The 16,526-nt window shown below is 36.0% G+C and overlaps 1 long non-coding RNA gene across 1 annotated transcript; it reads left to right on the top strand.

Annotated features, from left to right (window-relative positions):
• The first annotated feature begins 6,134 nt into the window (after window positions 1–6,134).
• Window positions 6,135–16,261, top strand: LOC148007688 (uncharacterized). Its single transcript, XR_015646686.1, has 3 exons — window positions 6,135–6,205; window positions 14,196–14,225; window positions 15,451–16,261. It is a non-coding gene; the product is annotated as an uncharacterized LOC148007688 (long non-coding RNA).
• Window positions 16,262–16,526: the final 265 nt, after the last annotated feature.

Raw genomic sequence — 16,526 nt, 5'->3', positions numbered from 1 at the left:
CCAATATACTCTGAATGTGATAGCAGCTTTACACACTTTTGTTACACTTAAAAAAAGGCCATTTGACTATTAATATTTTCCATTCTTTATTAAAATACCTCCCTTTACCCAAAAGGATTTCTCAACAGTTAAAATTGCTAACAACTCATTCAGAGAAACTGTGTTCAATTAACATCACCTATGTGTCTGCTTCCCATGATCTGTGATGCAAGTCAGAGTGGAGCTGAGGACTCAGTCTCCAGTCCTCTTCAGACATGTTCTCCATAGAAAATTATTCAAACACTTATATACAGTAGCAAACAATAAAATATTGTTCTAAATTAACTGTCTTTGAAATTGGCATAATTTTCCCCTTACAGCTTTTTTGATTGAACATACTTTATTTACATTCAAATGTTATCCCCTTTTCTGGTTTCCCATCCATAAACCCCCTAACACATACCCCTCCCTCTTTTATGAGATTTTTCCCCCACCAAAGCACCCATCCATTCTAACTTCCCAACCATGATATTCATCTACACCAAGGATTACAGACATAGCAGGACAAAGGACTTCTCCACCTATTGGTGCCAAACAAGGCCATCCTCTGCTACATATGCAGCTAGAGCCACGGGTGTGTCCACGGTTTGTATGGTGGTTTAGTCACTGATTGGTATTGTTGTTCTTAAAGGGGTGCAAACCACTTCAGCTCCTTCAATCCTTTCTCCAACTTCTCCAATGGGGACCCTATTTTCAGTTCAATTGTGGGCTCTGAGCATTTGCCTCTGAATTTGTCATGCTCTGGCAGAACATCTCAGGAGACAGCTATATAAACTTTCTGTCAGCATATAATTCTTGGCATCAACAATATTGTGTGGGTTTGGTAGATGTATGTATATGGGCTGGATCCATATGTGGGGCAAGCTCTGAATGGCCATTCTTTCAGTCTCTGCTCCTACTTTTATTTCCAGATCCCCTCCTATGAATATTTTTATTCCCTCATTAAGAAGGACTGAAGCATCCAATCTTTAGTCATCCTTCTTCTTGAGTTTCATGTTGTAAGTGGATTGTATCTTGGGTAATCCGAGATTTAGAGCTAATGTACACACATCAGTGAGTACATACCATGTGTGTTTTATTTTGTTGTTGTTGTTGTTGTTGTTGTTGTTGTTTTGCTTTTTTTTTGTGATTGGGTTACCTCACTCAGGATGATATTTTCTAATTCCACCCATTTGCATATTAATTACATGAAGTCATTGTTTTTGATATCTGAGTAATATTCCATTGTGTACATATACCACAATTTTTGTATCCATTCCTTTGTTGAAGGACATCTGGATTCTTTCTAGCTTCTGGCTATTATAAATTAGGCTGCTATGAACATAGTGGACCATGTGTCTTTGATGTATGTTGGAGCACCATTTGTGTATATGTCCAGGAGAGGTATATTGTGTCCTCAGGAATTGCAATGTCCAATTTTCTGAGGAACCTCCAAACTGATTTCCCGAGTCGTTCTTCCAGTTTGCAATCCCACCAACAATGGAGGAGTGTTCCTCTTCCTCCATATCTTTGCCAGCATGTGTTTTCACCTGAATTTTTGATCTTAGCCATTCTGACTGGTGTGAGATGGATCTCAGGGTCCTTTTCTGTAGCATTTGTCCCAGGATTTTGAATATTTCTCTAGGTGCATGTCTGTCATTCAGTATTCCTCAGTTGAGAATTCTTTGTTTAGCTCTGTACCACATGTTAAAAACAGGGTTATTTGGTGCTCTGTAGTGTACCTACTTGAGTTCTTTGTATATTTTGGATATTATCCCTTTATCTGTTATAGGATTGGTAAGATCTTTTCCCAATCTGTTTTTTGCCATCTTGTGCTAATGACAGTGTCCTTTGTCTTACAGAAGTTTTGCAGTTTTATGAGGTTCTATTTGTCGATTCACGATCCTACAGCATAAGCCACTGGTGTTTCGTTCAGGAAAATTTCCCCAGTCTGCATGTGCTTCAGAATCTTCACTACTATTTCTTCTATTATTTCAGGTTATCAGGTTTGATGTGGATGTCCTTGATCTACTTGGACTTCAGGTTTTACAGGATGTTAAGGATGAGTTGATTTGCATTCTTTCACATGCTGCTCCTCAGTTGAACCAGCACTATTTTTTGAAAAAGTTCTTTTTTCCACTGTATGGTTTTGTGTCCTTTGTCATAGATCAAGTGACCTGGGTCTTTAATTCTATTCCATTGATGTACCTGCCTATCTCTGTACCAATGCCATACAGTTTTTATCAATATTGCCCTGTAATACTGCCTGAGGCCAGGGATGGTGATTTCCCCAGATCTTTAATTATTGAGGATAGTTTTTGCTATCCTAGGTTTTTTTTATTTTTTTTTTTGTGTATTCCAAATGGATTTGCAAATTGTTCTTTCTAACTCTTTGAACAATTGAGTTGGAATTTTTATGAAGTTTGCATTGAACCTGTAGATTGCTTTTGGCAAAATGGCCATTTTTACTATATCAGTCCTGCTCATCCCTGAGGGTGGGAGATCATTCGGTCTTTTGAGAAATTCTTCTATTTCTTTCCTCAGAGAATTTAAGTTCTTGTCATAAAGACCTTTCACTTGCTTGGTTAGAGTCACACTGGGATATTTTGTTATTTGGGACATTTGTGAAGGGTCTCATTTTTCTAATTTCTTCCCAGCCTTTTTATCATTTGAGCACATGAAAGCTTCTCATTTGTTTGAATTAATTTTATATCTAGCCACTTGGCTGAAGTTGTTAATCAGGTTTACGAGTTCTCTGGTGGAACTTTTGGGTCACTTATGTATACTATCCTATCATCTGCAATATTTTGACTTCTTCCTTTCCAATTTGTATCCCTTTTACCTCATTTTTTTGTCTGATCACTCTGAATAGTACTTCGATTACTATACTGAATATGTAGGGAGAGATTAGGCAAGCTTGTCTAGTCCCTGATTTGAGTGGGACTGCTTCACCTCTCACCAGTGAGAATGGCTAAGATCAAAAACTCAGGTGATAGCAAATGCTAGCGAGGATGGGGAGAAAGCGGAACACTGTTCCATTGTTGGTGGGATTGCAGATGGGTACAACCATTCTGGAAATCAGTCTGGAGGTTTCTCAGAAAATTGGACATTGGACTATCTGAGGAGAACAATGTCAAAATATATTGTATGACAAATAAACATGCTTAACAAGGATGATCCACTTGAACAACCAAACCCATTCAGAGAACTTCATGAAGCTCAACACTATGAAAAGTATGTTAGGCAAGTGTAAAAATTCGTAGTGTGAGAGGTGGTTTTTATCAGAGATAAACACATCAGGTGGTGGGTTCAATTACAAATGATCACCTCTGAAAACATATACATGCAAAATTATACAGACAGGACAGGTTAAACACAGACATATGCTGGAGTAAATATATATACATATATATATATATGCATATAGTAATTTCGATATAGGGAAAAGGTCATTAATTTAATGAATGGACTGGAGAGTAATACACGGATGTTTTGAGGGAGAGAATGGAAAATGTATTTATTTCCTGAATTAAAAACAATTTAAAATTTATTTATGTATTAAAAGTATAACATTTTTAAGCCTCAAAAAAGTTGAGTCAGCTGGATAAGGGCCAGCCTACCAATTCAGAAAATTTGAACTTAATCTTTAGGATCCATTTAGTCGAAAAAAAGAAATGCCTACTTTAAGTAGAGCTTAGACTTCTACCCATGAACTTGAAATTTTTGTGTGCATGTACGTGTGTACATGTGGGCATTTCTCAATGTGTTTCTCTCTCTCTCTCTCTCTCTCTCTCTCTCTCTCTCTCTCTCTCTCTCACACACACACACACACACACACACACACAAACACAAACACACCCACATACACACAAACAAATGCACAAACACATACAAATGTGTGTTCCTTTCATTTTATTTTACATAGTATTTTATTTATACCCACAGTAATATTTCCTTATGATTAAATAGTTTCTGTCTTTCTTACTGACTGGATATATTCACTACTTTAACCCATCTCTTCTTAGGACTCAAAAGATACTGAAAAAAAACCTTTATATTTCTATTTTTACATCTCAAATTTTTAACAGCTTCTGAGAACTCACCCATGATATTCAGGATACCTAAATAACACTCACCTTCAACAATAAATAGTAGGCAATTCGAGAATCTTCTGTTGAGAATTCTGTGCTTAACTCTGTTCCGTATATTTTAATTGGGTGGTTTGGGATGTTTGTGTTTAACTTCTTGAGTTCTTTATAAACTTGGGATATTAGCCCTTTGTCAGATGGAGGGTTGGTGAAGATCCTTTCCCAATCTGTAGTCTTTTGTTTAGTCTTATTAGCAGTGTTCTAGACCTTAAAAAAGCTGTGCAGTTTCATGAGGTCCAATTTATCAATTGTTGTTCTTAGAACCAGAGCCGTTGGTGTTCTCTTTAGGAAATTGTCTCCTGCATGTGTGCATTCAAGAATATTTTAATCCATCTTGTTTTATTATATCCAGTTGGACTTAAGTTTTATGCAGGGTGATAAATTTGGAACTATTTCCATTCTTCAACCTGTAGTCATCAGATAGACTATCACCATTTGTTGAAGATTGTTTTTTAAATATGGTTTTGGTTTCTTTGTCGATAAATGTCCGTAGATATGGAAGATTATTTCTGGCGTTTTGATTCCAATAAATTGATCATCCTGTCTTTTTCTGTACAAATACCATATAGTTTTTATCGTTATTCCTCTGCAGTATGGCTTGAGGCCAGTACTTTCGATTCTGTCTGAAGTTATCTTATAGTTCAGGACTGTTTTGTCTATGTGAGTTTATTATTTTTCCATATGGAATAGAAAACAGTTCTAGAGATTTTTATATATTTTTAATGTACAGGCTCATTTTATAGAGAAATCTCTCCAAGAATGGCTTTCTTGTTAGTCAATAGGTTTCATATAAATGCTTAAAATGCCACTTACATATTATGGCTTTATTTCTATAGATATATTTATTAACATTTACCCTATTCTTATGATATCAAATGTCCTGTCTAAAAGTTCTATCTTATGTCAATGAGTTAAAATTTACTACCTACTTGTCCTCTTTTAGATTCAAGACATCGGGTCTTATGCTACAATCGTTGAAACATTTGCAGTCGAGAATTGGAGGGCAGTTAATAAATATGTAATTTCATTCTTTTATCTGCAGCAATTCCCATTGATCAGAATAATTTATTAATATTTTTAAATTTTATTAAACCAAGAGATATCACTGTGGGATTATATGTAAGTCCTCATTTCTAATCAATTGATTCATGTATTAACTTTTCTGATATAGTGTGTAGATTTTTCACTTCAGCTGTATAGGATAATGTGATTGATATCTGGGATCCTGATAATTCATTCTGTTCTATTATGCATGGCTTTTATTGTGTTGTTGTTTTTCTTTTTCTGTTTGTTTTTGACCAAAGTGAAACTTCTTGTTCCCATATGAAATTACAATTACATTTTTAATTGTGTATGAAAAATTTTGGTTGGAGATTACATTAAATGTGTGAATTGCTTTTGGAAGAATGCCATTAGTAATGTAATAAATAGCTCTGTTATCCCATAACCATGGAGGAATTTTATCCTGAAATTTCTTTAATATTTTTACTTTCCTGAATTGTCAGCATACCCTTTTACGTTTTGCATGTGTGTGTGTTCATGTGTGGGTGTGTGTGCATGTGTGCTTACATGGTTTGTGAATGGCATGTTTTTCTATGATTTCTTAAATAGTAATTTTGTTATACATGAAACTTACTGAATTATTTTGTGCTAAATTTTTATCCTGTTATCTTTGTGGGGTCCATCAGTAGCAATAGGTTTCTTGTTTAAAATTAAGGAAAATTTACATATAAAATAAGATAATATTCAAATGAACATATTTAACCACTGATATTCCATATTTGTTACATTTTTCTCCTTCACTCTTTCCCTTGAATTGACTCCTAATAATATAATAAGTAGGCAAAAGAATGAACATCCTTGTCTTGTTCCAAAATGTTATTAATATTTGTCACCATATATGTAATTCTGGCTCTGATGTTGTCATATATTGTCTCTCTTAATTCAAAATATGTTCTCTGTATCCTTACCAGTGGCTACATTTCTAAAGAAAAGTGACCCTCGTGCATCAGGCAGTCATCAGTGCTAAGCGAGCCCAGGTATGTGACTGAACAATAGATGAGTACACATTGGGAGTGTACTTGGAGTTTCTGGTGGCTATTCATTTGTGTAATGATCAACACTAAATGCAACATTAATTACATGTAAACAAACACTAAGAATGGCAAAAACTACTGGATATAATAAAAGATGTATTTGTGTGTGTGTGAAACTGACCATTTAGAATAGCATCAAATGATTTTATTCTGGGACCTAAAAGTTCCCTCAGCATGCATTTTAATTATGTTTGCAGTTCCAGGACTGATTCCTCACACTTTGAAGAAAGCCTCAACTGCAATAAAGTGGTTGTTTAGGCCTATAAACAGTCTCAGTGCTATTTCACCATTGGTACATTTTGCCTCACATGTCATTATTGTAGATTGCAATGTCCTTCAATAGCTACAAATCATCATGTTTTGCTAGCAATTGAATAGTACTCTATATTAGTATTCAATATAGCTAACAGAAATAATTTTCTAGTTAGTTAAAGCTTGATTTTTATGTCCAGCAGATGAAATATGTGATAGCTTCAACAATGTCATCATATTTTTAAGAGGAAGAGAAAGGAATTCTACTAGCCTATTATTTTTACATGGTTTTTTGGTTTCTATGAGCAATAAATCCTACAGAAGTAATCTTTATCTTCAATGACATTTGTATTTATTAAGATATATAGTTTTGCTCTTCACTCTCTGATTCATTGCATCAGGTGTAATTCTTTGTTTTTCTGAAAGTATCCACAAAACTCTATGTAATCTTGATTTCTTATAAGTCTAACATTTAGATTGCAGAATTGTCACAAATGATACTTAGTACAGTAGTAAAAGAAATATTTTCCTTGGGGTATAAAAGTGTCTATTTCAACTTAAAAATCTGATGTCACACACTATCATGGAGTGAAGACAAGACATTAACTCAAGGCAGGGAATGGAAGCAGGGACTTAGGCAGAAGCCATGCTACTGCTTACCAGTTTGCTCCCTGTGGGTAGTTCAGAATGATTCCTTATATACACCAATAAACCCTAACCAGGTACAGGGCCACACAAAGGGGGCTGGGTCCTCTCATATCAATCAACAATTATGAAAATGACCTACAGATTTTTAATCAGGTTACCTGGTAGATACAGTTCAACTGATGTTCTCTAATACAGAAAACTCAACTTGAGTAAAGTTGAGAAAAATTCCAGAATAAAATGCACATATAAAGTATCAAACACATATTTTATATATTATAGAATGTATGTACATAATAATTATGCATTTTTGACCAGTGGATAAGAATTCAAAGTCCAGACAGAAAGCACAATTCAATGAGCAGTTGATTTTATACACACATAAAACACGACAGTCTAATGGTTCTCAACTTTCATTTTATTTATTTATTTGTTTATTTATTTATTTACTTATTGATTTATTTTTGAATAGTTTTTTATTTACACTTCAAATGTTATTCCCTTTCGAGGTTTCCTGGATATAACCCCCTAACCCTTACCATAGCCCATTCTTCTGTGAGGGTGTTCCCCACCAAACCATCCACCCATTCTAACCGCCCTGCCGTGACATTCCCCTACACTGAGGGTCCAGCCATGGCAGCACCAAGGGATTCTCCACCCTTTGGTCCCCACCAAAACCATCCTCTGCTACATAGGCCACTGAATACATGGGTTTGTCCATGAGTACTCTTCTGATGGTGAATTACTCTTTGGGAGCTCTGGTTGGTTGGTATTGTTCTTATGGGGTTGCAACACCCTTAAGCTTTTTCATTCCTTTCTCTGTCTCCTCCATTGGGGACCCTAATCTCATTTCAATGGTTAGCTGCAAGCAATTTTCTCTGAGTTCGCCATGCTTTGTCAGAGCATTTCAGAATATAGCTATAGCTGGCTTCTCTTAGGATGCACTTCTTGGCATAAGCAATACTGTGTGGATTTGGTAGCTATAGGTATATGGGCTGAATCCCCAGGTGGAGCCGGCTCCAAATGACAATTTCTTCAGTCTCTGCTCCAAACTTTGTCTCTATATCTCCCCCTGACTGCTCCTAAGTGCCTATGCCCAGCGTGTACTGAAGGGGCTAGGCATTCCTCTAGGGTCAGGAATGTGGGAAGAATTAGTTGTCTTATCTGAGCTCTCAGGATTGTCCACACTTCTGAGTGTCCAGCTCTCTCCCCCAAGGGATTTGGTTGCAGGGAGCTGTGGGACCTGGACAGTACAGTTCTTGGCACATGCAGAAACCAGAAGGTTCCTGCTGCTGACTACTCCTATATTACTGTATTCCTATATTCAGAGAAGGAGAGGGGGAGTTAGGGGTCTGATGGACAGGGAACTGGGAAATGGAATAACATTTGAAATGTAAATAAGAAATATCCAATTTAATAAAAATTGGGAAAAAATAAAAAGAAAAACATGTGAGGATGAAATAATTATTACAAATATCCTGATAATTTTTTGAATCTCACAAGATCATAGATATTGTCTGAAATTTAATTTTTATTTTGCTACAGTATTGCTTCTCGATGTAGTCCTCTCATTTTCAACCTTAGTTGTCTCACAGATTTATTTTCCCTAGAGAAATTATTCTCCATACTGTAAAATGGCTTTCAAAATCATATATAAGAAGTGGATGAGAATTCATTAAAGCATTGTTTATAAAATTCTAATTTGGAGCATTTAGTTCCTAAGACTCTTCTCTAGTAAGAATGTAACTCATGGATTGAACCGAAATTTAAATAACACCTAAAACCAAAATTGTCTTATTTTAGTGATGTTAAGAATTTTGAATCTACCTATTTTGCTATTTTTGTACACTGTCAGAGGACTAAGAGAATATTTAATGCCACATAAAGAAACTGCTGTACAACAAAATGATTAATTACAGTATTACTTGTTTTCTAGTATTATTTTATGCATTTCAACAATGTGAGCTCTCTTTTTTCAAGGAATACCCACAAATGGTCAAGGGAAACATCATAAAACTGACATAGTATATTGGTGCTAGAAATTTGGAATCATGATGCATCATTCCCATTGCCTTTGCTGTTATCCTTCCCCCACATAAGCTCACAAAAGCATTAATGTCTATCAGGATGGCTCTTTCTTCTGTATACATTGTTTTTATTATTTATTAATCATGGATCCATGGAAAGAAGTGTCCAATACATTTACGGAATCTATCAACTATTTTGTGTATATTATTAATTCTATGCCACATAGTTTAACATAGAAAATGCTATGTGTGCTGAATCTGAAAATTGCATATATGAACTTATATAATATAAACAAGAATCATTGCCTTCCCATTTTAACAATAAACTGTGCCTACTCATAGTTTATTCATTTGTATTCCTGATTTTCTAATCTCTGAATATTTTTCATGGGTACACTAATTTACAGGTATGATTATTATTTATGAGTTGATTTAAATTAATATGTCTTAGCTCCATAATAGGTGTAGGTGTACAAGTAGTGCCAAGCCCCTGTTTAGGTGCAATATCCTACTCCTGAAAACTGTGCCAAGTATAGATTTCATTTTGGGACACAAATCCCACTAAAAATGTTGGTTTTTCTCATGATAGGCAGTTCATCATTGTATCAGTTGGAATTCATTGGCAGGATGTATTTCCAAGCTTGGAAAAAGTGGTGATTACATTTCTCCTGCAGTAGCCTGCTTCATACATTCTGTTAATAAGAAAGTTATCCTCTAAGATACACAGTAGAATCAAGCTTTTAGGTCAATGCTAGATAAATTTATGTCTGTTCTTTGACTTAAGCATGTGTTGACTTCAGCAATAGGGTCTTACATTCAAATTCTCTATGGTAACTAAAATGGTTTTTAATGGTGGGACTATATGGGAAATCTCTGGAAAATAAATTCAAAGTAGACCACCCAATTCTGGCACTGGACTATGTATTTGTTAGGCTATAGTGTCCAGTGGAGAAATCATCACCTTATTACTTCTTAACCCTATTTGAAATATGTTTACATGTCTATTTTTACAGTGAAACCTCTTTGGCAGAAGTTTACTTCCATATGCCTTTTTCAAAGTGACTTTAGGGATATTTATCCTCCCTTATTTTCACTCCTCAATCTCAGTTTCCTCAACCATCACCATTTAATTCACTGTGGTGGTTTGTATATGCTCGGCCCAGTGTGTGGCACTATTAGGAGGTATAGCTTCATTGGAGTAGATGGGTCACTGTGGGCATGGTCTTTAATAGCCTCATCTTAGCTATCTGGAATACATTCTTCTGCTAGCTGTCTTCAGAATAGAGGTAGAACTTTCAACTCTTGCATCCCCATGTCTGCCTGGACACTACCAGGCTCCTACCTTGATGATTATTGACTGAATCTCTGAACCTGTGAGCCAGCTCCAATAAAATGTCATGTTTGTAAGAGTTGCCTTGGTCATGGTTTCCGTTCTCAGAAGTAAAACCCAAAGACACTTCGTTTGTTACTAGTTTCCCTTTCTATTTACACCATTGTTTTTAAACACTTCCTTCCCATTGAATACAGACCTATCACGTTATATATTTATATATTTATTCCAACAATAACATATATATGTGAAAAATCATTTGTCACTTTTTAAATTTTAATTTTATATTTTATTTCTTCCCTTTTCATTCAGCCTACTGTCCCCTTCCTGAATCACCACCCCTCCAAAACCATTTTTCCATTCTCCCTCTCTTCCTCCGAGAAGGTGGGGGCTGCCTAGGTATCCCACAACACTAACAGTTCAAGTCTTTGAAAGGTGTGGTTCTACCTCTCACGCTGAGGGAAGAAACACAGCCCAACCAGAAGAACATATCCTACATACAGAAGACAACTTTGGATCTAGTGCAGGATTCAGTTTTTTGGGACCCACATGAATACCAACCTGCACATATGCTGCCTATGTGTGATGAGGCCTAGGTCCACCTGGTATACGTTCTATAGTTTGTGGTTCAAACTATAAGAGCCACAACATCTCTCAAGCATAACATCACTATTATACCATTGGCCTCACAGACGATGTCATTACTGGCACAAAACATGTGCAAGTTTGGACCTGTCAACCTCATGTCATGGGAAGCAGAACACCATAGTAGAACCTAGATACATTTATGGCAGCTAGGGTAAGAGGTACAATAAGCCTCTAGGCAATTAATGTCAAATAGAGAAACAAAATTAGCCATCACTCAAGTCTTTCTTTGTTGCCTGCTCTTGCTCTTATGTAGTCTGTACTAACACTGAATTTATCATCTTTCGGCTTTATACTCTTGACTTCTAAAATTATTGATGTCTTAGATCATATCTAATAATATATCAGTTCTTCCAATTAAAAATATTGTCAAATATCAAAAAACTGTCTGAATAATAATAATATGTAATATATTAAGGAATGTTCAACACACTCACAGACACAGACATACCCACCCACAAACATGCATGCATGCATAGGAGAAACAACAAGAACGTTCTCACTGATCTTATTACTATTGTAGTATAAGATTAGCAGAGGTAAAAAGAAAGTAACATGCAAATTACTAAATGATAAATTACACAAATACATTTGAAATTAATCTTTAAACAACGGATAATTTATTTCAGAATATGAATATTAAACCTACATGTATCATCCTTGCGATTGGTAAGATTCTACATACTCCAACAGTAATTTTTACGTTGCTTGTTTCTATATTTACTTTTCAGACATTAGTTTATGTAGTGGGTTTGGCCTATTGCAGCTCATATTATATTAATTTGGTTTCCCAAAATTTTGTGCATGAGAATCCCATGTCTGCATTTGACAGCAGGAACCTGCACCCACTTGAATCTGATTGGTAAAGAAAGTTGCAGGGAGTCAATGACTGAGAAAGGCATACCTAGGTCTGACTTTTAGGATGCAGGAGCCACTGAGACAAGGAGGGGAAAGAGGGAGAACCCCCATGCCAGGAAAAAGAAAGACTCCATGTCTGAGACGGTACAGGACCAGAGAGCATAGCAGCCATGTTCGAGCCAGCAAACAGCCACCTCAAGAGGACTGCCTGACTGTGTCCAAAGTAGCAAAGGTGAAATGTAGATTTTAGTAAGTAATAATTTGAGAATATCAGAAGGAGGTGAGTTAGCCAAATGGAGGTTAGTAAGTCGCGAAACCATTAAGTTATTCTAGGCATATCAATATAGAAAGGCTGTGTGTGTGTGTGTGTGTGTGTGTGTGTGTGTGTGTGTGTGTGTGTGTGTCTGCATGTGTGTCCATGTGTTTCATTTGGGAAATTATTGGAGTGGGTACCAAGAAGTATGCAGATTCCATAGAGTTTTTTTTTTGATTGGGTACTACATCAATTTATATGCTGTGAATTCATCTCAGAATTCTCTGGACTGGAATCACAACAATTTTCTAGTATAGTGTATTAAACATGTGTCTCTCTCTTTTAAAAAAAAAGCATTTTGAGTTTATTTTTAAAATTATATTTGACAAGTTTCATGATCGTAATTTTTGACATCTTTATTTTTTCCCAATTTCCGCTGCGCAAGCTCCCTGTCCCATCTCCACTCCTCCCTGATTCTATGAGCATGCTCAAACACCCACCTGCCCACTCCTGCCTCACCACCATAATATTCCTCTATGCTAGGGCATTGAATTGTCCCAAACTAAGGACCCCTCCCATTGATGCTTCATAAGGCCATCCTCTGCTACATTTGCAGCTGGAGTAGATCTCTCCGTGTGGACTGTTTGGTTGGTGGTTTAGTTCTTGGGGGATCTAACAGGCCTGGTTTGATTATACTATGGTCCTTCCTATGGGGCTGCAAATCTCTTCAGCTCCTTCAATCCTTCTCCTAAATTCTCCATTGGGTCCCTGTGCTCAGTTGAACGGTTGCCTGAAAGCATCCACGTCTGTATTGGACAGACAATGGCAGAGCCTCTCCAGAGACAGCTATATCTGGCTCTTGGCAGTGAGCACTTTTGGCATCAGCAAGAGTTGGGGCTTGGTGAATTCATATGGGATAGATTCCCAGGTAAATGGTATGTGCTTGGAATTTAATGGGGTTACAGTTAACAAATAATAACAAAATGTTTTTATCATCCTTTTCAAAAATTGAAGATAGAAGTTTTATCTGAGTACTTCATAGTTCATTGGGAATATATTTATGGCCAAGAAAAAAGTAAAAAGAATAGGGGATGGAAAATTTTTAAGTACTAGGGAGTCTCTTTGGCTATTGAAAATGGGGAGGTATAAGAAATATTATGGGGAAGGCCTTGTATGGCATCAATGGGAGGAGAGGCACTTATTCCTAGATGCCCCAGTGTAGGGGAATGAATGACTGGGTTGGGAGGTGGGAGGGAGTGGGCAGATGGGTGAGGGAGCATCCCCATAGAAGCAAGTGGAAATGAAGAGGATAGCATTTAAAATGTAAATAAAATAATATTAAATAAAAGAAAAAGAAACATACTCAGGTGTAAAAGCTGGTAGGTGCTTGTGCAATCAAAAGTTATTTTATTAAATATAATTTTATATGAAAAAGTACAATCATCATGAAAAATAATAATCCTGAGCTGAATTTTATTAAAACAAACACAAGAGGAAGAAAAGCAGTGTCAACTCACCCAGACACCCCAGAGTTTCCAGAGATTAAGCCATAATCGAGGAGCACTCATGGGCTCATTTGTGGTCTCAGGGACATGAGACTCAGAGCTCTGAGTCTCATTCTTTCCCTCCTTGGGAAAGAATGTGCTAAGTTCTGTAGATACTTGATGCCCCAGGAAAGAGGAATGCTGATGATGTAAGGGAGGAGCACCATCTCAGAGGTGGTGAGGGGAGTGGGGGGGGTGTAAAGAAATCATGCTGGAGGAATGGGAAAACAGGCAATTTTTGGAATGTAAATAAATAAAATTGTTTAATAAAAACACTTATTTAAAAAGAATGAAAATCAGAGTTAGCATATATGTTTGTTTATTTGTTGCCTTTTTTCTTTCTTCTTGTTTCTATGCTTTCATGGATTAAACTCCACAGCTTTGTACAAGCTTGACAATTATTCTACAGGTGAGTAACACTCTTCGTCCAAATATTTAAGGTTCTCCTTTCTTTATGTAAAAGCTTAACTTTCCTCCTATATCTTCTTTTTCCAACTATGAATGATAGTATGTTTCATACTTCTAAATTCAAATGTGAGTTTTGTAAAATTTGATATATTTTCTTATATTCTCTTGAGGTCAAACTACCTAGAATATTCTCTGTCACTGGAATTTATCAAACTGATAAATTTCCCCCTTCTCCAGAGAAGGGGGAAATATCAAGCTATGATTTAATCAGTGGAGATCTTTAGGAGTCAGGGTCATTATGGACGCTAAGACAGAAAAATGTCCTAGTCTATGTAACTTGGCCTGACAGCTCAATATATTTATTTACTCTAATTTCTGTCCATGTTGTCTCCAAATAATAGCACAGCTCATGGACAAGGAGAAAAATTTAGATATCCTTACATTGTTGTGAGAAAATTGTCACTAATTCGTTTTGACATTTCTTCCTGTCTGGGATGTTTTTCTTTATACTGTCATTAATTTCAAACCAGAGCTAAGACTTGGAGAATGTGGTGCATGTAACGAGGTTTTATAGTTTTGTGTCAGGGCATCAGGTATTATGGTACAGTCCTTGAACCATTTGCAGTCGAGTTTAAGATGGTAATCAATAAAGATATATTTTCATTCTTCTATTTGCAGCTATCCAGGTTAATAAGAAACATTTAGTATTTTTTTTTCATTTTTTTTCAAAATTAGATGACTGTACCAGTGTACGGTTATACATGAGTCATCATTTCTATTCAGTTGATCAATGTAATAATTTATTATGACATTTAAGTAGTATCATCTTAAAGTAGTATCATTGTTGTATATGAAGACTATCAAATTTTCTGCGTTAAATTGTAATCCTATCAACTTTCCTGGGTGTAAGAGTAGGAAGAGGTGTCCAGTTGAAAATTAAGGGTAATATATATACATATATATATATGTATATATATATATAATCATATTCAAATGAAGATATCTTAACATCTGACTTTCCCATCTGTATCACATTTTTCTTCTTCATTATTTTTCTTTCAATAATTCTTGCATTTCCTAAAACTGCAATAAGTAATGGGATGAGTGAACATCCTTGTCTTGTTCCAAAGTATTATCATTAATACAAATCTCCACTTACTAAAATTTTGGCTTTTTTTATATATTACATGACTTACGTAAAAATATGTTCTCTATATCCTTACTAGTGGTCAAAGTTCTGAACAAAAAGGTGACACCTGCTCATCCAGCAGCCATCAATGTGAATGTCATAAGATCAAACTATTGGTGAGTACACATTTATTGTAATTGGAATTTTTAATGGTTTTTCATTTATTATAGACTGACAATGAATGCAACAAGAATTATTTCTAAACAATCCCTGAGAACAGCACAAATTCTTGGATATAATCAGAAATATATATTTTTGTGTGTGAAAATGACCATTTAAAATAGCCTCACATAATTTTATGCTAGGACCTACAACGTCCCTCGACATGTTTTTTAACTATGTTTGTAGTGCCATGCTTCATTTTTTAACCTTTGATGGAAGCCTCAATTGCTATAAAGAAAGTGGTCGCTTGGTCCTATAAACAGTTTCACTGGTACTGTACTTTTGGAACATTTTACTTCTCATGTCATGAGTGTAGCCTGCAATGTCGAGCAATAGGTAAAAAATCACTATCTTTAATCTTGCTAATAACCTGAATAGCACTTCCATGTAGTATTAAGAGAGCTGACAGAAAAAAATAATAGTTCATGCTTGGATGTTTCTTAATGTACGGAGTATGAAACATGAGATACCATCAACAATGTGGTCTTATCTTCATATAAGGGGCTCGAGACCCCAAAAGTACAACAATGCCAAGCAACCAGAGCTTCCAGGGACTAAGCCACTACCTAGAGACTATACATGGACTGACCCTGGACTCTGACCTCATAGGTAGCAATGAATATCCTAGTAAGAGCACCAGTGGAAGGGGAAGCCCTGGGTCCTGCTAAGACTGAACCCCCAGTGAACTAGCCTATGGGAGGAGGGCGGCAATGGGGGGAGGATGGGGAGGGAAACATCCATAAAGAAGAGGAGGGGGAGGGATTGGGGGATGTTTGCCCGGAAACCGGGAAAGGGAATAACACTCGAAATGTATATAAGAAATACGCAAGTTAATAAAAAAAAAGGGGGGGAATCAAAATAATTACACTAGTCTGTTATTTGTAGATGATTTTTGGCTTTATAACCAAGACCCCTACAAAATTAATCTTAATCTTTCAATGAAATTTGTAT

This window comes from Rattus norvegicus, chromosome 1 (genome assembly GCF_021556685.1).
Source record: "Rattus norvegicus strain SHRSP/BbbUtx chromosome 1, alternate assembly SHRSP_T2T, whole genome shotgun sequence".
NCBI lineage: Eukaryota > Metazoa > Chordata > Mammalia > Rodentia > Muridae > Rattus > Rattus norvegicus.
Note: the sequence above shows the minus strand (reverse complement) of the source record. Positions and strands in the feature narration are given on the sequence as shown.